Source organism: Orcinus orca, chromosome 10 (genome assembly GCF_937001465.1).
Source record: "Orcinus orca chromosome 10, mOrcOrc1.1, whole genome shotgun sequence".
Classification (NCBI taxonomy): domain Eukaryota; kingdom Metazoa; phylum Chordata; class Mammalia; order Artiodactyla; family Delphinidae; genus Orcinus; species Orcinus orca.
This window is the reverse complement of record NC_064568.1, coordinates 87,015,644-87,036,907: the sequence shown is the minus strand read 5'-3', so window position 1 is coordinate 87,036,907 and position 21,264 is coordinate 87,015,644. Positions and strand designations below refer to the sequence as shown.

At 36.0% G+C, this 21,264-nt stretch overlaps 1 long non-coding RNA gene across 1 annotated transcript in view; it reads left to right on the top strand.

Moving 5' to 3' along the window:
• Positions 1–1,335: 1,335 nt before the first annotated feature.
• LOC125965682 (uncharacterized) overlaps positions 1,336–21,264 on the top strand; it is a 667,016-nt gene continuing 647,087 nt past the window's right edge. The window contains exon 1 of the long non-coding RNA XR_007479909.1: positions 1,336–1,391. This is a non-coding gene — a long non-coding RNA (uncharacterized LOC125965682). The remainder of the gene's footprint in view (positions 1,392–21,264) is intronic.

Here is a 21,264-nt window from a genome sequence, read left to right as displayed (position 1 = left end):
TGTTTAACACTCAGTAGAATTTTCATTTGTTTCCCTTTTGTTATTGAATTTTTCATATTTATTTTATATTGTTTCTATTATTACTATCTTATCATGTTAGAAATGCCCTCGCTGTGAGTATGAATAGTCATCTGTCTTCTCCTCCACCCCATACCTTAAGAAAGCACAAATTGGATGAAACGGGCATTCAGACAAGTATGAACTAACGTAACTGAGAACCATTTAATCTCTAAATACTAGTATGGGTCATAAAAGATAACAGAATAGAGCAATTCAGGTTGGCACCAACATCAAGGAGCATGGCAGCAGCTGTAAAGAGTCAGGTGCAGGGCTTCCCTGGTGGCGCAGTGGTTGAGAGTCCACCTGCCGATGCAAGGGACACAGGTTCGTGCCCCAGTCCGGGAAGATCCCACATGCCGCGGAGCGGCTGGGCCCGTGAGCCATGGCCGCTGAGCCTGCGCGTCCGGAGCGTGTGCTCCGCAACGGGAGAGGCCACAACAGTGAGAGGCCCGCGTACAGCAAAAGAAAAAGAAAAAAAAGAGTCAGGTGCAAATCTAATAGCTGTGGTGAGGCTGGGGAACTTTCCAAAGCACAGGAAGTTTCCAAAGTCGGCCATGTAGAACTCAGAAACCTAGGGGAGCAGAGGCTGGGCTGTGTGTTTTGTGGCTGGAGGTGATTGTTCCATCAAGTTGCTGCTGACAGTGTCTGCCATTGTTCTCAGGACCATGTGTGTAGCCACACCCACATACTCAACCTGCTACGACAGAGACAGCCTTCACTTATTTCTACTAGTTTTGTGAGGCAAGGACAGTGCCATGGACAGGTAAGAGCGACTACAAGGCAAACGTAAGAAGAGGAACAGAATCTAAGTGTTTGTCCTATTTTACCCAAACGATTGTTTCCCGAACACTAGCATAGGGGTCTTGGTTAAAATGAACCTGAAATCTTATAAAATATGGTAAATTTTATTATTTAGGGACTTCAGGGTAAGGGAGAGCTGATAGTGCCACACTTCTTAAAGAATTACTTCTTCACTGATTCTAATTTTTTGGGTGGGAAACTTAGGTACCCAGGACAAATGCATAAATAATTCAAATGAGAAAATGTCTTCAAATAAATAAGATTTATCTCTGTGTGTGATATTTTAACGGAATTTAAAAAATAAATTACATATATATATTTCATTGTTTAAATTCTTAAGTAGAACCTAGTAAACATAAGTAACATGTTTTACACAGAAGAAATAAAATTGTTATTTTCTTAATTCAAAATTATCATTATGAAATCATCATGATCCACCTGTTATTATTCTGTGCATTAAAAAGTAATGTCCTCGGGCTTCCCTGGTGGCGCAGTGGTTGAGAGTCCACCTGCCGATGCAGGGGATGCGGGTTCGTGCCCCGGTCTGGGAAGATCCCACATGCCGCGGAGCGGCTGGGCCCGTGAGCCATGGCTGCTAAGCCTGCGCGTCCAGAGCCTGTGCTCCGCAACGGGAGAGGCCACAACAGTGAGAGGCCCGCGTACCGCAAAAAAAAAAAAAAAAAAGTAATGTCCTCAAGAGGTGTTGCATTGTTTCGAGTCATTTGTCCCTGTACTAAATGATCTCAAATTGCTTCTGTTGGTGACTGATGTTTTTTGTAACCTCTCTTTGATTCCCTCACCATTCAGATACCAGTTCTTAACTAGCCGTTACTCTTTTCATATTTGTTTCTAACATCTATCATTTCATGTGTCTAAATTGTCTGCTTCTGATCGAAAATGACTAAGCCATCTGGGTTTTCAGAAAGCATAAATGGAGAACAGAGTCTAAGCAAGAATTTGAGGGTTTGCTTTAATGCCTGGGGTTTATGATATCCATTGTTTCCATACATATTTTAAACTCATTTATCGATTCTCAATTATGTTCCCAGTGGTTCTAAATGGTTGAAATTACTAATTAGTGACGTCTAAATTAATAAAAGTCTACTGAATTAGAATAAAATTCTGTGATGATGAGGAAAGAGGAGAAGAAAGTAAAGCAGTGATGTTTGTATTAGGAACTGCAAAAACTTTCCAGACAAGCATTGAGTATGCAGCAATACCAGTTCCTTTAACTATATTACCAAGCTGTTGTGTAAAGATTTAAGGAAGAAATGGCTGGCCCAAACATTAGATTCAACTTCTAAGGATATGTGGTTTTAAGTCATTCCTTTGAGATCCTTTCCTCTTACCCTATCATCCCACTGTTATCCAAGCTCATGAGCAAAAAGACAGCTGGTGGCAGGCCTTTGCAAATGTGTTTCTCCCCATATATTACATCTAGTCCCCTAGGACTTATCCTGTCTTCAGGTTACAAGGATATTCTTTGGTGGAATCTCTGGAGGTATGGAAATGAGAAATTTTTAAAAAATAGAAATCTTTGAACTTATGCTGGGAAGAAAGGCCCTTCTTGAAATTCTGGAGTCAGAAAACAGTAAAATAATATGTATACTTCATGTATTTCAGAGGTTTACGCAACTAAATGAAACACTGCCCAATGATAAGAGTGTAGTTTTACATTCAGACACCAGTCTCTGATTTTAAAGAATTGTCAAGGTCTGTATTGCTTTCTGGGCAAGAACAGAATTATCTTAAAACTCAACAAAAGTAATTCACCTATGAATATGGAATCTTTCACATATTTGACAACCTAAGATTTTTAAAAAATGACACAGGGAAAAGTTACTCTCCAAAAGTGACTTTTATGCTTATTCAACTGTAGTTGCAAAAAGAAAAGGCACATGTTCATCACTCATTCCCCCAGAGATGCCTTCACCTGTTCATGCCTCTCAGGCCTCTTCCCATGATGCCATGTGGAGGTGCTAAGTAAAAGCAGCTTTTGCAGAGGATGTATTTCATAGAGACAGACTACAGAGAGCAGCCCAGGCAGATGCACAAAGGCCATCACTCAACGGAGAGGTTCTGTGTCCATGCACAGGGGAGTTAAGCTTCTTCCTTCAGTTCATGAACTCATAGATACCAAACTTTATCATGGCCAAAAGCAAACCAGATGGAAATACTAGGAAGAAGTTAAAAGGTGATAATAAAGCTCTCAGTGGGAAATACGAGATTAAATCTCTAATGACAGACAGAGACTATGCAGATTCATCAGAAGTTGAAAATGTAAAGGGTTCCCAGATTTTAGAAGTTAAAGTTTCACTACTACTTCAGAGACTTGTCACATCTGATTGAGAACACACTGCACATGCAGCCAAACACTCTTTTTAGTAGTTACAAGAAGCCTAATCCTCGAGAAAGAGTTCCTTTCTTTGGATGCTTATTAGTTGACTTAACCCAATCAAGCAATTTGCAGTGGAGAAAATCAACTGAGCATTGAAGAAACAAACTACAGTCCCTCCGACGTCACAGCTTACTTCCCCATCAGAACATTATTGCTGGTATTATTATGGAGTCCTACCTTAGATAATATGATTGACGTTCATCTGACTGAAATACAGAGCACTGATTATAATATACAGATTTCCAAAACCAAGTAGGTAATTATAGGCCCGCATAACAAACTCTGTTCTTTATCCCCTCCAAAGGAAGTTTCATTATCCCTGTATTATCTTGCACACAGAAAGAATTTCCTGAAGGTGACCTTTTTATAGGTGGTAACCATAGTAACAGATTTCCAGCCGCTAACGCTCTGACACCACTTGCGCACTGCAAATGTTACAGGGATGCTGAGGATTGATGTTTTGTGTTGCTCTCCAGAGACAGAAGCTGCATAAATACTTACCAATTTGAGAGTTAAGATGTTAAAAGAAATTCAAAGCCATATTTCTTGCTAATCAGACAGCAATCTGTTTTTCTCCAAGATTTCTGCAATGCTCTCACTTAGAGACTATCAAAGTATAAATGAAAGGCATGGATCTTTAAGAGATTCGAGAGAAAAAAAAAGTTTTTTAAGTGTTTCTTACTTTACTCTTAAATAGGACATTCAAGGGATAAAGCAGCGAGAAACAAACACTCCTTTGGGAACCTATTCTATTTTAAAGTACCTCCTGGAGTCCCCATGAGCTATAATGGGAGGTATAAGCTTTCATCAACAGGGAACTGGCTTGGCTGTGTCCCTAGGAAACTGCAGCTTCAGCACTTGATTCCAAGAGAAAACTTTCAAGGCAGTAGGAAAGTTGGAAGGTATATCTGCCAATTAGAAGCCAGCCAAGAATATGCCAGAAAGGAGAGTGGAAATGGCTGGTAGATAGAGGCCAAGTGAAAATTCAGGCACTCTTGACACATGAGTGGTGAGAAAACACCTTTAATATTTAAACAACTGAAACATTGTACAGTCTCTGCTTCCTTCTAAAAAAAATGAATTCACTTATATGGCTTGTTTCCCTGTTTTTGGAGACATTCATTTTTATGTTTTCAATAAATATGCTCAACTCTGGGCTTGTTCTCTAAGATATAAGAAAAGTGATTCTTCTCATTTGTTTTGTATGAGAAATTTATTGATGCCAAGTAAGCTTTAAATTGAATAAACGTCATCTCTTAAAAATTCAGTTGTTATGCAAATTTTTGGTACTTCTATACTTCCTGTCATGGTCTTATTCATTTTTTGCTCATTTTACTTAACATATTTGTCTGTGTGTTGTCATTTTTCTCTTTTAAAAATTTTTTGACATGATTCACATTTTGCCTATCATAGTCATGTATCAAGCTACATTTGCTTTCTAATCATTGATCACTATTGTATCATACAGACTCTCAGTTGTGTCTCACTCTTTTGTTTGGCTGCTGTCCAGTCAATGTTTCTCAAAATTTGAGTCATCTGGGAATCCATCTAAAGAAAAAAAAAACAGGAAAAAGACATCTACTAAGATCCTCCTTGGTCTACATCTTTCTTAGCCTAGCCCTCAAGTATATAACTTGTCTCTAGTTGACTAATTATCACTTTCTAAACATCCCCATACCCCTTGCCTCTGTGCCTTTTCACAGACTTACCCCATGCCTGGAGTGTCTCCCCCATTTCCTCCTATTCACAGTCTACTCTCATTTTAAGACTTCTCCCCAAATATCTCCTCCATCATGAATTCCTTCCAACAGGGTTGGATTTCTGTCTTCCTTGAGTTCTCTCTCCCATTATTCCTTTTATGGTACTTTCATATTCTGCTTTTTTATAATTATTATGTCCTTATCTCATTATAAAGTTTCTTGCACAGGAAGCTATGACATTCTTGCATCTCCTATAGTATCTTACAAGCATATGTATAAATAAACTCAAAGAGTTACTCAATGGAATAGAACTTGTTTTTGTCCTTTATGTAGTTTCTCTTATCCTAATTTCTAATATCCTAAGCCACATGCTTTTTAAGTTACTTTGAAACTGCTATCTTCCCCTATTTAAAATCCCAAATGTTTTCTTCACTTTTGATGACTCCACTCCACAATACTTTGGGGTGTTTTGCTGTTGCTCTTGTTCACTCGTCTAATAGCTCTTCTCTCAATTTCCTAAGATATCCTGTGTTTTTGCCAAATTAATGTCATTTCTGTCACTCTTTTTTAGAAACCCTGACATAATCTTCATTTCTGTCCCACTAGCATGTCTCTTCTTTACTCATTAAACACTTCCCTCTCCGCAAGTTGGTGTCCCTCTCTCTTCACTACCCGTCACCACCCACATCCCCGCCTGCCTTACGTACGTGCCTCCTGCTCCTCTCACCTGCCTTCCCTTTGAGCCTTCCGTTATTTGTTTGTCATTTTTAATCAAGGCTCCTCTTAATCGTCTTACCTCTTCTGAATCTTCCTCACAATTTTCACTCTATTCTTTCTCCTCTCAATTATTTGCTTCACTATTTAAATATTCCCTAATGTACCTGTTTATTAAGAACTTAGGCAACTTTACAAGTTGACCACTAAAATTCTACTGATATAACTCAGTAGAATTATGGGTATTATACATACACATTTTCTGTTAAGCCTTTCAGAGTCCCTTTAACATTCTATGGAAATTATACCATATAATTAGATAGATCGATAGACAGATAGGAGAGAGACAGAGAGAGGCCACATGTCTTCCTAAAGTCACACCATGATTTTAGGTAGTTCTCACTGCCCAATTCCACAAAGGATCTGATTTGAAACTCAGAGCCTCACAACGGTTGCAGAAATGACACAAGGATTGAGAGCAAACGTTTTTTTCCTATGGCTTCCCTTTATTGAACCACGAAAACTGAGTGTTCACCCTGGCTTCAATGGCAAACAGAAAACCAGAATCCCACACAACTTGTAGGACTCAGAAATGTATTATAAAATCAAATTTGCTATTCCACTCTGAGAAGATATAGTAGAAATACTTTTTATATTCCTCCTGCTAGGCACAAGCACAAACTCAGGGCATTATATATAAAACAAATGTAAGAAACTCTGAAAGTTAGAGAGAAGGTAGACTGGCTACAGAACTTAGGACCCAAGTGGGAAAAAAATGATGAATAAAATTAACAAACCTTTAGTAAGATTGAGAAGGAAAAAAAAAGAGAGAGAGAGAAGACACAAATTACCAATCACCATGCAAAGTGAGGTTTATTCCAGGGACGCAAAGTTGGTTTAATATTTGAAAATCAATCAATTTAACCCAGCATATTAAATGGATAAAGAAAAAAATGTATATGATCAATCAATACAGGAAATAGTATCTGATAAAATTCAGCATGCATTCGTGATAAGAACTCTCAAAAAAACTGAAATAGAGAGAAATTTCCTCAACTAATTAAAGATCATTTTTTAAAAACCTAATGGCAACAATATTCTTAATAAAGAACGGCTGAATGCCTTCCCCCTCCCCCAAAATGGGAATAAGGCAAGGTTGTCCACTCTCAACATTCTTATTCAACACTGCTGGAAGCTCTAACCAATGCAAGAGGGCAAGAAAAGGAAATAAGAAGAATAGAAATTGGAAAGGAAAAAGTAAAACTAACCCTATCTGCAGATGACATAATTGCCTAGATAGAAAAATCCCAAAGAGTCTACAAAAAAATTCTTTTAGAATCAGTAAGTTCAGCAAGATTACAAGATATATAAGACACACATACAAAAATATATGTATTTCCATATACTAGCAGTGAATATATGGACACAGAAATTAAAAATACAATACTATTTACAATTATTTTAAAAATTAAATAGGAGTAAATCTAACAAAACATGTACAAGACTTTTATGTTAAAAATTAAACAACATTGTTGAAAGAAATTAAGGTCTAAATAAACAGAAAGACATACCACATTCATGCATTAGAAGACCCAACATAGAAAAGATGTCAATTCTCCCCAAATTGACATACAGATTTAATGTACTTTCTATCAAAATAACAATAAGATTTTTGTAGATATTGAGAAAATTATTTAAAAGTTGTATGGAAAGGAAGAGAAGCTAGAACCGCTAAAATAATTCTGAAAAAGGAGAATAAAATGGGAGAAATCAGTCTACCCAACTTAAAGGTTTATTATATAATAGCTATAGTGACTGAAACACTAAGTGTACTGTCAGAGGGATAGATACTTAGATCAGTGGGACAGAACAGAGAACCCAAAAGTACATCCACATGAATACTTTTGTGTACAACTTATTTTTGATAAAGACACAAAATCAATTCAAGGGAGGAAAGAAAACTTCCCTTGAGAAAACAAGTGATGCTGTAGCAATTAGATATCCATAAACAAACAACAGAAAAAATTGGACCTCAAACTAAGTCTTACACCTCATGCAAAAATTAATTCTAAATGGATAACAAACTTAAATAGAAGGTGTAAAGCCCTAAAATTTTTAGAAAAAAAATGCAGGATAAAAATCCTTGGGATCTAGGGCTAAGTAAAGAGTTCTTAGACTCTTGACAGCAAAGACATAATCCATAAGAGGAAAAATTGATAAATTGAAGTTTATTAAAATAAATTTTTTTCTCTGTGAAAGACTCTGTTAAGAGAATGAAAAGACAAGTTATGGATTGGAAGAAGGTATTTGCAAACCATACATTTGACAAAGAACTCGTATCTAGAGTATAGAAAGTCTCAGAACTCAATAGCAAAAGACAAAAACAAAAACAAAACAAAAAAACCCAACATGCAATCCAATTAAAACACCGGCAAAAAGCATGAAGTGACATTTCTCTGAAGAAGATATACAGATGGCAAATAAGCATATGAAAAGATTTTCAAGATAACCATAAGGGAATGCAAATTAAAACTACAATTTAATACCACTATCAAAATGGCTAAAAAAAAATAGTAACATCAAATGCTAGCAAGGATATGGAGAACATATCCATTGCTAGCAATATCATACATTGTTGGTGGAATGTAAAATAGTAACATCACTCTGGAAACAGTTTGGCAGTTTTTCACAAAACTAAACAGGTAATTCAGCAGTTATACTCCTGAGCATTTATCCTAGAGAAATGAAGACTTATGTTCACACAAGAACCTGTACATGAATGTTTATAGAAACTTTATTCTTTTTTTTTAACATCTTTATTGGAGTATAATTGCTTTACCATGGTGTGTTAGTTTCTGCTTTATAACAAAGTGAATCAGTTATACATATACATATGTCCCCGTATCTCTTCCCTCTTGCGTCTCCCTCCCTCCCACCCTCCCTATCCCACTCCTCTAGGTGGTCACAAAGCACTGAGCTGATCTCGCTGTGCTATGTGGCTCCTTCCCACTAGCTGTCTATTTTACGTTTGGCAGTGTATATATGTCCATGCCACTCTCTCACTTTGTCACAGCTTACCCTTCCCCCTCCCCGTATCCTCAAGTCCATTCTCTAGTAGGTCTGTGTCTTTATTCCCGTCTTGCCCCTAGGTTCTTCATGACTTTTTTTTCTTCTTAGATTCCATATATATGTGTTAGCATACGGTATTTGTTTTTCTCTTTCTGACTTACTTCACTCTGTATGACAGACTCTAGGTCCATCCACCTCACTCCAAATAACTCAATTTCGTTTCTTTTTATGGCTGAGTAATATTCCATTGTATATATGTGCCACATCTTCTTTATCCATTCATCTGTTGATGGACACTTAGGTTGCTTTCATGTCCTGGCTATTGTAAATAAAGTAGAAACCTTATTCTTAATAGCCAAAAACTGGAAACAACAAAGATGTCCTTCAATGGATAAACTGTTAAACTATGGTACACTTATACCATGGAATAATATTTAACAATAAAAAACTATTATTACATGTAATAACTTGGATTAATCTCCAGAGAATTACGTTGAGTGAAAAAAAGTTAATCCCCAAACATTACATACTATATGATTCTTGAACCATATATAATATTTATAACATTTAATATTATTAATATTTAAATACATATTTAGTATTGTTAATATTTAATATTTGAATCATATATAACATTTTTGAAATTTAAAGAATTACATAAAAGGAGGACAGATTAGTGGTTGCCAGTGGTTAAGGAGGGGTTAGGGATGGGAAAGAAGTAGATGTGGTTATTATAAAAGGGCAGCATGAGGGATACTTGCAGTGATGGAAATGTTCTGCATCTTCATTGTATCAAGGTCAATACCCCAGTTGTGATATTATAATATAGTTTTGCTGGATGTGTTCTATTAGGAATCACGGGGTAAGGGGTACATGAGATTTCTTTGTATTATTTCTTACAACTGAATGTGAATCTACAATTATCTCAAAAAATTCAATTAAGAAATAAAATTTGTATAACTAAAACAAAATAGTTTCTATTCAAAAGAATAAAAATTTCATGAACTAAGTATAAAAAACTCATATTGCTTCAGATACAGGAGTTCAATTCATTTAAGCCTTCCCCAAATAATTAAAATGTTCAATAACAAAAGTACCAACCTAGAGAAAATGTGCATTTCGGCAGAAGGTCAGGCTCTCGCCATTTCAGTGGTTTGATGGGGAAAAAAATTAACAAGCTTTATGATTTGAAAACCTTTTGAATACTTCTCAAAAACAAAGAGCTGTTTCCTGATGCCCAAATTGAGCAATTCTATAGTGTTTTGTTTGTTTCTCCTGAGAAAGGTATGCAGTCTTACCTAGAACAGCAGGTCCATTAAAAAGACCTTAAAAAGATGCTTTCCTCTTCTTAGTAACTTTGTGAAATGAAATTTTAAAAACATCTGCAAATCTATTTTTTAATTATTATTTAGAGAGATAATCCTATTTGATAATGCCTTATGCTTGGATAAAAGACTTCTCAAAGCTACAGAACACAATGCTATTGTGTAACTGTCCCAAAACACCTCTATCATTTTGTTCTTCATTATCTGTTGTTTTTCTCCCTTTTAACACCTCGGTGAGAAACATTTATCTGGGCCATTTGCTTGCTCATATGGAGATTTTAGGAAGAGGGGAAAAGCCAACAATCTAAGTAAATTCAGCATCATATCTTCAATCCCTGAACACCATTTTCTTTAGAAAACTTATTAGCTTATTATTTTTCATGAAAGCTGAAAGCACATTATGGAGTTCTAGTCTGTCAAGCATTTCCACCACATTTGGACTTAGTAGGCCTAAGAGTTACCATAGTTACTAATTAACTCTGTCCTGAATGCATTAGACTCCATAGCAGAGATTGTTACATTATGTAAAAATGCTTTTGCTCTAAATAAATTAAGAGAATATGCTAGATTAATTAAATCTTACTGCAAATAAAATCAACTCACCTCTTATTAAACCATTGAAGTTTTTTAATCTAATTAAGTCTCAGAATTTGCAGTATTTTTACCTTTGACTAGCTCAGTCTAAAATACAGCTAAAATGCTTTATCTCTCCCTCGTTTTTGTTTTTAAAATATAATATATTGTTACCCTTATAAACATAAATCTGTATTCTTCTGGATCCAAGGTCATGTTCATAGTAAATTTTAATGCATTGTACTATTAAAATAAGATTTAAATGTAAATATTTTCCAAGTTATTTTACTGTAACAATTTTTAAAAGTGTATGCAAACCATTACAATGGTACAGTTTTTCCTAGAAAGCAATGTATAGTTTCTAACTATATAGTATATGAGACAGTAGGAAAGAATCAATAAAGCTTGTCTTTTTTCTAGTTTCCACACAACATTTTGAATTCTCACATCAATTTATTTGAAATTTAAAAAATTAATTTGTTTTTGAATTCCGTATTTTATATCTATAGACATTTTAAATGCTTATATTTACAGTATAAAAAGTTATTAAAATAAAAATAGAAAAAATTTAAATATACTTAAGCCTTATGATAGTTATACCAATTTAACAGAAGAAAACAATCCTAAATGTCAACAAATAACCTGTTTATGAGGAAATTAATTTTACAGTGATTTTTATCCATTTGTAATCCATTTAAATTTGGTTAATAAATTATCCAAATAATCATATACTTTTGTAACAATGATGTAATATAAATTAAAAACAAGAATAAATTAATGTTTTCAGTATCTAATATACATCTTGTAAAATAAATTCTACATCCACCTCTGAGGAGTGTAAAGTTCACATGATAATACTGGGACAAACAACAAGAAGAAGTGTTTAATAGAAAAAAACACCTGTGGAACTCTTCACCTGAATATCTTACAGTGGAAGATGTCAAAGCACGTCAAATCCGTATAACCATACCATTATCTTTCCCATTAAACCTGTTACTCTTGTGGTATTTCCTTATTAATTTAGGGAACCTCACCTACCCATTTAAGCCAGAATTTAGAAATGATTTCTTCTATCTAACCACCCTATCTCACACATATAACATACATCCAGTGGGTCACAAATGCCTTAAAGGTTTTCTTCTGTCACTTTCTCTCCATTTCCTGTTCCCATTGTCTTTTGTTTTAAAGATTTTTTTTTGATATGGACCATTTTTAAAGTCTTTATTGAATTTGCTACAATACTGCTTCTGTTTTATGTTTTGTTTTCTTTGCCGAGAGGTATGTGGGATCTTACTCCCCAACACAGGGATAGAACCGGCACCCCCTGCATTGGAAGGTGAAGTCTTAACCACTGGACCAATAGGGAAGTCCCCCACCATTGTCTTGATTCAGGTTTTAGTCTCTCTCTCTCTCTCTCTCTCTCTCTCTCTCTCTCAAATAAAATAGTCTCCTAACTGTTCTCCCCACCACCAAATTTGTCCTTTACAAATTCATTCTCCATATTACTCTCCAGTCTCCTTCTAAACTGAAAAAAATATACGTATCATATTATTTCTCTGCTAAGATCCTTCTATTCATTGGTGCATTTATTAAATCAATACTTACTGAGACTTATACTACTCTACACCTATAGATGCTGAGTATATAATGAGTATGACACTAGTGTATGTCCTTATAATCCTCAGGCACATTTAGAGAGTCCCTCTGTGTTCCCACAAAGCCTCCCTCTGTGCAGCCTCATAAAAGTGAAGAACAGCCAAAAGGAATTCCTTTACAAAGCCCTGGGTAATTCCAAAGCCTGGTGATCTGGGGGAAACCTTAGAAGAGACTGATCTACAAGACAAAAAGCCTTGTGATGAAACAAATGGCCTTTTATTCTCTAGTATTGGTCTCTATTGCATCCCTTTCCATTCCCTCCCTTTACCCAAGAATCTACATACTCTGATACATACCCCCCAAATTCCATGATTTCTCCAGACCCTCCTTTTTTCACATGCCATTTGTTTTCTCAGCCTCAGCACCCTACTCCTTATGTGCCCAGAGATTTCCCTTTCCCTTTCAAGATTCAGCTCAAATGTCATCTCTCTAGGGAAGACTTCCTTGATCAGTTGCCTATCCCCCAAACTCCTTCTGTACTCTCATGTCTTACATATAAAACTGACTTTTCAAATACATAATAGAATTCAGAATTACTGAAGCTATGGGGAGACAGGTACTCTCACGCACTGCTGGTGGGAGTATAAATTGGCATGATCTCACTGGAAGGCAATTTGGAAGTGTCGCATGAAAATGCACATGCTAGTTGATTTCCTCTTTCTCTTGAATGCTCCCTCTCTAACTGAAAATATGACCAGTGAGAAGACAAAGATATAAGTAGATAAGTGTTATTTCAGTCTCACTAATAATATTAAAATTGGAAATAACCCAAATAGTCAACTATACAGGAATGCTTGAATAAAATATGATGAAGTGGAAAAAAACAAGCCAATCAAAGAATGCTTAATTGCCTAGGGAAAATATCATTATCATTAAGGAAGTAAATAAGAATATAAAATTTTATGAACAATTTTCTTTTTAAATATTACAAATATGCATACTAAAAAGAATGAAATAGAATATAACAAAATGATATGGTGATTATCACTGGAAAACAGCTTTGTGGGTAAATTGTATTTTTCCTCTTTCTATATTCTCCAATAATTGTGTGTCAGGTTTAATAATAAAAATAGTATATTTCAAATGAATTAGCAGATTGCTAAGGTGAACTAATCCATCCATCTATCCATTCATCCATCATTGAAAAAGGTCATTCCAAAAGTTTTGTGCAAACATATTCTTAGTTACACCTTGTTTCTGACCCTAATCACTGAAATGAATGGTGCCAGGGTCTTCAATTCTGTCTTATCAGCTAGAGAAAGACTGTCTCCAGATAGCATGCTTTCAGAAATCGGACACACTGTAATAGAGAAATGTGAGCTCTCGTAAATGAATGCACACTGCATAGACTTTGAACGCTTGCCTTACCATAGAAGTGGGATTGTGACTGCTAATGACCTTCAAAAAACAAGATATTCATTATATCCAGGTCATATTGACATTTTCCTTATTACTGGGGAAAAAAAAAGTCACTTTCAAAGAGCCACTGAAAAGTCACAGAAAAACTTTCCAAAATTCTATGTAAAACCAATTCTCCCTAACTCATATTGATTTTTTCTTTCTTTTTCACCTTGTTTACTGTTCTTAGGGACATTTGGCGATAGTGGTTGGTATGTTTAGAGCACAGTAGAGGATGCTGCAAAGTCCCTTGAGTGCTGATCTTGGGTAAGAATTCTTTTCATTTGATATCTGGAGCTCTCAAGCTGTAAATGAGGATAATACCCTAAACCCTTACCATTTTGATAAGAGAATCATAAAGATTAAAGAATTGTAAAAATGAATGAGATACAGGTAAAATTTGTCATTGGATTTTACCAATAACCATATTATAATCATCACGTTTGAAAGAGAAGAGAAAGTAACAATGAGCATCACCCACATTACACAGAGCATCATTCCTGTGGACTTTCCAGACGTTAGTCATCTGAGAACATATTTTTTAAGTACTGAACTTTTAGTCACTTGGATGCAAAGAGGTTTGAAGAGCAATCACTGCTTTGAATGGAATTGTTCTTTCTTTTTCCTGAGGCTGTCAGCAAATGCCCTCAATAATCCATACCCTCAATAGAGAGATCTTGAAGAAAAACTGCCAAAGAGATGCACAGAAAAAATTCTCGCTAGAAAGCAGCAGAGCAGTCAACTGTTTCCAATAACAGCTCCATTATCACACTAATTGATTGTAAAAAAATAAAATTAAAATTAAAAAAAAGAGAGAGACAAAAGGAAAAAGAAAGAAAACCTCTTATTTTTTTTTAACAGGCCGAGCAACTTCTAAACAGAGTTCTTTAGTAAGCTTACGAAGAGGCAGAATAATAACTTTGAAAGTCTTGGTGTCACTCATAAAGAAATTGAAATCCTTGCATTTTTCAGCATTGTATCACTTAAAGACAGCTGAAAGTTTTTTTCATTGCTCTAGACATTATTTTCTTTTGCTAGCTGTCATTTTCCGTAGGTAGAGCACTGATCCGTTGTATCTCAGGAAAAAAAAAAAATCCACACAACCGCTGCCTGCAGCCAACAAATGCCGCAAATCTTCAAACTGATTTTCAGAATAAAGTGTTCTATTTCCCAAAGATTCATTCTCCAAAAACGAAGCCTCAAGTCAGCTTCTGTGAAAGAGCATAGACCCATGCAGATAGAGCATGGCTCTTTTCTTCCCACCTGTGCAGCTCCTCTGAAGACACAAGTTCAAAGCTTTGGTAAAGTGAAATGCACACTACCACTGGAATCGTTGGTCTTCCAAGAAAAGGGCAAAAGGATAGAGATAGAAACAATATACCATAATAGTCAAAACGGAAGGTTACAACACTTGCTTGCTGTGTGACTTACAGCATTCACTCGCCTTCTCTGTTAGCATTTCCCCATTTATAAAATAAAGGATATGCTGTGGCCTAATGCTTTCCAAACTCAATAGGAAATCATATCAAATAGCAAATTCCATTTCATGGAGCCCTTTGAGATCTTTCAGAACAGTAAATCTCTAAGTACAAAAATATCATGAAAAGCAGAATGACAGCTTAGCAGTCAACTGGAAAGGTTCAGAAGGAAGAAGTGTGTGGTTTACTTTTTCTGAGAATGTTCTGTGAACTGAGGCTTTAAGCAGAGACAACACGTACGCTTTTGTAGAGAGGAAATCAAAAGTGAAGGTAAAGAATTTTAATTTTATAAATCACAGATAAGGCAACAGCAGAGCTTCAGACATTAGAGAAAAACAAAGGGAAGCACACAAATCCCAAAATTTCTTACACTGGAATGGAGACTTTTTTTTTGCAAATGGATTTTACTAGGCTTTTGAGCTTTAAGAGGTTTTTATTTTTTAAGATATATTTTAATTTTAATTTTTTTAATTGAATGAAAGATTCTTTTAATTCTGTAGTGCTTTACAATTTTCAAAAGTTTCACACACATGATTTCATATAATCCCGTCAGTAACTCCTTTTCCCCCCACCCATCTTTGCCCCTCCCCCCTCCCCCCTGGTAACCACTGATTTGTTCTCTATATCTGTGAGTCTGCTTCTTTTTTGTTTTTTCACTAGTTTGTTGTATTTTTTAGATTCCACATATGAGTGATATGATACAGTATTTGTCTTTCTCTGTCTGACTTATTCCACTTAGCATAATGTCCTAAGAAGTTTTTAATTGAAGAAAATATGTCACCGTGGGCAAAAGCTTGCTTTCTTTACCGTACACGTACACACACACACACACACACACACACACACACACACGCATACACACACACATGCACCCAACTTAGCTTTATTTCCCCCTACATATGATACATCTCACATTTCATTCTGGAGATATCTACTATATGACTGTCAAAAATAGGTTCGAGGTCACAGTTCCGTGTAGATCAGAGATGATAATTCATAGTAAGTGTCAACCACTGCCTCTTCCAGAACCCATGACAAACATCACTAAACAATCAGGGAAAGTACGGCCGGGCAACTACTGTCAATGGTCCAGATTGGTACACAGTTGAAACGCATTTTCCCTTCCTATTATAATGAAAAGAGCCCTGGGATAGGGTCAGAAGTCCTGATTTCTAATGCTAAGTCTGTACTATCCTTTAGCAAGCCAGGAAATTCCCCATGCCTTGATATTTCCTGTAAAACTGAGAGTTTAACTAGATAACCTCCAAACTACAACCCATTCCAGTTATTAGTGACTCCAATGTATACAAATATTTTTGTCATACTACCAAAAACTCCACCACCACTACTAATACATATATTCACATTAATGAATGATATTCCACGACTATAGTTTCAGGGTCTGTCCCATACAACACTCCCCCCCAAAAAAAGAACACTTTATATAGGTAATATGTTAAAGTTAACTGGTCATTTATAGCCCCATTTGAATGAGTTTATCAGGTTCTTTCTAATCAAGGCGCACATCTACACCTCTCTTTCACACTCTCTCTTATTTTCTTACTAATTAAAAAAGTAATTAGATCAATTAATTGTTTTAGTTACAAAATCAAAAATTACTGTGTATTTATAGCAAGCCTGGTTATTGGGGAGATTTCTTTCAGAAAATTATGGAATCTTTATGTTCTAATGACTATTTTCTCCCCATAATTTAGTGCTCACTCTCTCTGAAAGTAAGGATAATTGGCATGGAAAGAAACACTAGCGCTCTGCTGCAATAGCCTACATGATTAGAATGTGGTGTGTCAATGTTAGAGCATTCCATTTTTAGTATTGGTCCTTATCTCCATGGAGCAACTGAAAAAAATTATATTTTACATTACATAACAAAAAAGAATAAGATACAGAACAGCGAAGAGAGATGACAATTTCAAGTATTAAAGAATTAGTGGTATGAGGAAAAATATTAAAGAAGGGCACTCATGACTGCCAACTCAATCTTCAAGGAGGAAATGAATTAGTCAGGGAGATGAAACCATGGACATGGTTACTCAAGTCTCACCTTCAGTCGGAAATCAGACTAGCAATCAGGAAATCATATTCTTTGTATGATGTTGGGCAAGTTGTTTCATCACTGAGGCTTACTGCATGCATTTCAAAACAACATGAGGGATACTGTCATATAATCTATAAATATATGTATCATTTAATATTATAAATTATTATATATAGTTATATATTAATGAAATTGATCTTTTTCTCAATGTGGGGACAGTAAGTGATTTTAAAGCTTAGATATTTATACCTGAAGACACTAAACCCCTTTACATCAGGTGAAAGAACTGATTAGTTCTCTTACTTACAAATAATAAAAAATTATGATTGTATCCGTTTCCTAGGGCTTTCATAACAAAGTACCACAAACCTTGTAGTTACAACAACAGAAATATATTTTCTCACAGTTATAAAGACAGAAAGTCAGAAAGTCTGAAATTAACATGTCAGCAGGGTTGTTTCCTACTTGGGTGAATTCACTCAGAAGGTGAATCTGTCCCATGAGTCTCTCCTAGCTTCTATTGTTTATTGGCAAGCCTTGGTGTTCCTTGGTTAACAGCAACAGAACCTAGTCTCTGTTGTTACACAGTGTTCTCCCTGTGTGTGTATATGAGTCTGTATCTCTTCTTTGTATTTTAGTCTGTCTGTAATAGCAGAAACCTGATAGATTAGTGAGACAACTATCCTGAGATCATACAGCTAACAAGTGGGGGAGCTTAGTTTCAACACAAATCTGTCTGATTGCAAAGTTTGTGTTTTTAACTACCACTAGATAGTTCTGTATTTGTCTAGTCAGTCACAGTGCCAAGTATAGCCAAAAAAAGAAGGGGAAATAGAATGTACTGAAATTGGAAGATAATGGAAATTTAACCACTTGCATAGCAACTCTTACAACAAGTGTGGATTCACAATTAAATTATACTCAATGTGTTCCCTTTCTGGTTTGAAACATTAACACCAGAAAATAGGCTAAGGGTCATTGCTAGCATGAGTAAAGCTTACTCTTTGCTAGCAAACATCATGGAAGCAACTAGCCAAAGAACAAACTTAAAGCTCCATGAGTACAGGGACTACTGAGTTTATCACCCTAGCTTCAGGTTCTGGCACTGGATCTTCAATTCTGCCACATAAACGGCTAAATACCTAACATTTCAAAAGAACTTACTAGGGGCCAGGTAATGTAATAAATGTTTTCCTTACATTATTTTATTTTATCTTTCACATGAATGCTATGAGGGCTATTATCCCCATTTATACATTGGGAAACTGAGGCTTAGAAAAAGGTTATGAAGCTTGTGAGTGGTGCCATGCGAACATCAATCCTAGCCTAATAAGATACTAACCTTCACACTCTGGATAACATAAAGGGCCATATACATTCACCAGCTGTCCAGACACACCACTAGCATCTACATAATTAAATCCTTCCAGAATAGCTGCACATCTTGGATACAACAGTAACTGTTGACAACTGCCTAGTATCATCATTGAGAATGACAGGAAGTAGAAAGCTAATGACTTTAGGCCTAGATTTTTCTCCACAGAGCCATTAACCCTGCAAGCAACCCATGAAAGTCAGGTATTGCTGGCATAAGCATTTTTAATTCCTAAGAGAACCATCAACCTAGAAAACATAACCAAAAATGTAGATTTTGTTTCACTAATAAGAACATTTTTTGAGACTTATCAAGTAAACAAATTCTTCAGCTTTGCTATGTGCAAGTAGATAGCTTTCTCAGCAAATTGGCTCTTCACATTTGGGAAGCATGCCTTGAAGAAGGTTGATTAAAACAGAAATAAAGGAACAACTGGTAACATCAGTAATCCTGATGATCAAACACCAGATGGTAGCCTCTTATCGGAGACAGACAAAACAGCGTGCCGCATGTCCTCCAGACCATCCTAAACAAAGCGGAACTAGCTACCACAAGGAAAGAGGCTATGATCAGAGCAGCATCCATTTCTAACATTTCACACCTAGTTCATCTTCATCCACACTTTCTGCCAACAAAGCCATACCATCCATGTTATATGTGATGATGATGGGCAAATTCTGTCTATTCTACCGATCCACTGACTATACACATTCCCTCTAAGTACCACTGTATTTGTAGCTGGGAAACACATAATCATGACGATAAAATGTATTGAGTGCTTATTATGTACTAGCTAACTGCAGACTGTGCACACAGTACTATGTGACGTGCTAAGAGTTCTACATGTATTATCCCATTTAGTCTCAAAAGAACCAGTGATATTAACACAATTACAATCCCCATCTTACAGAGGAGGAAAGTGGCGATCGCAGTGGTGAAGTTACTTGCACAAAATCAAACCCAAGTCTCTCTTATTCCCTTCCATTTGCTCTTAAACCCTGCATTCTGCTTAATTATATTTGTTAGTCAGGGACTAGTCAGTAACAGATAATTCTGTAGTCACAGAGGAGTGGCACAGAACAAATCCTGCAATCTCGACATCATACAACTCTTGTATCAGACACAGTTAGCAACAGGAAACAGTATTGAGCCCAGACAAAGAGACTTGAATGAAGAGATTGTTTGCAGAGGTGTTGGCAAGGTTAATGGAGAGAGAAAGGAGGTAGGTTGATGTTCACAGAGATTAGCAACAAAGGAAAACCAAGGCCAAAAGAAGATGGGAAGAAAACAGTATTAGTGGAGCCAACGAAAAGGAAAACCACAGAGGAGTTGCACTGTATAATAAGGTCAAGGCACTAGAGCAGGGAATGAGAAGGGACAAAATACACTGACACCTCCCCTTCCTTTTTCCAATATTTGCCAGTGCTTCCCATTGGCAGACCCAACTGAGAGCCATTCAGCAAGAGAGCCCAGATGATACAGTCTTTAGAAGCCAAGGAACACGGCACAGACAGGAGAGGATGAATCCAGGGAGCCACACCAAACACTTGTTATAAAGGATCTGGAGACCATGCTGAGACTGACATCAAGGTTAAAAGTCTGAAACTAACCTGATAAATAAGCAAAAGCAGTTATCACTTTTCAGTTTGTGGCCTTTAAAAATTACCATACCCTACTGCCCTACACAATTTCTGCCCCCTTAGGTATGCCCTTATGTTTGCCAAATGCCACAGGTTAGCATTATTTCAGAAAAATCAAAAATCTGCTTACAGCAGAAGGACTCTTCCTCCCTTGAAACTGTCACCCTATAGTCATTGGTCTGTGTTCTTCCTGATACTGGCTGTGTGCATTGGTTCCACATTTCCCTATGGAACTCACCCATTTTTCATGTTTCAGAATCCCCAGAAATCTAGCTCTACAAAAATATGTGGGATATAGTGATGCAATCATAGCAGAAACATGAAGGCTATGAGGAAATAAAAAGTTGTACAAGGAGGTGTGGGTTGGTAGAAGCTAAGAGGGAGGATTTATGTTATAAGCAGACTAAAGAAAGTGATGCTTATCAATTGTGACTTGATTGAGTGAGAATCCCTTGATACTCTAGAGACAAAGATAAACCAAATGAGAATGACAAAAGAATGTTTTAGGAATTGGTCCACCAAGATTCAAGTCAATTAATATTAAAATAGTGCTCCCATTTTCAAAAGATTTAAAACTAGTTCAAATCGGTATTTAGTTTTTGCTTAGTAGTTCTAACATTTTAAGTTAAAAGAAGCAATAAATCAGTCCCTGGGACAGGTATTCAATTAAATTCTAGTGTATTTCTAGAATATCCTCAACAGCAATAGATTAAGAAAAAATAATGTCACCTTATTTGATCATATAATGTCACCTTATTTGATCATATCAGGCTATTCTTTTTTAATCTTGAGAATGGCCCAAAGTTAGTTTTCATTGGTAAACTGAGAAACACAGTGCATGAAGCAACAAAGCTGGGAAAATAAACAAAACAAAGCAAATTGCTATTTGTAATATTACTTACTTCATTAGGCAAACACCTTCTGGGAAACACTAAGAACGATGCATTGAAGTTACACATGCCAACTAGGACATTTTCTATGATCCATTAGGCTTCCTGCAATAGAAAAAGTAATTATGTTG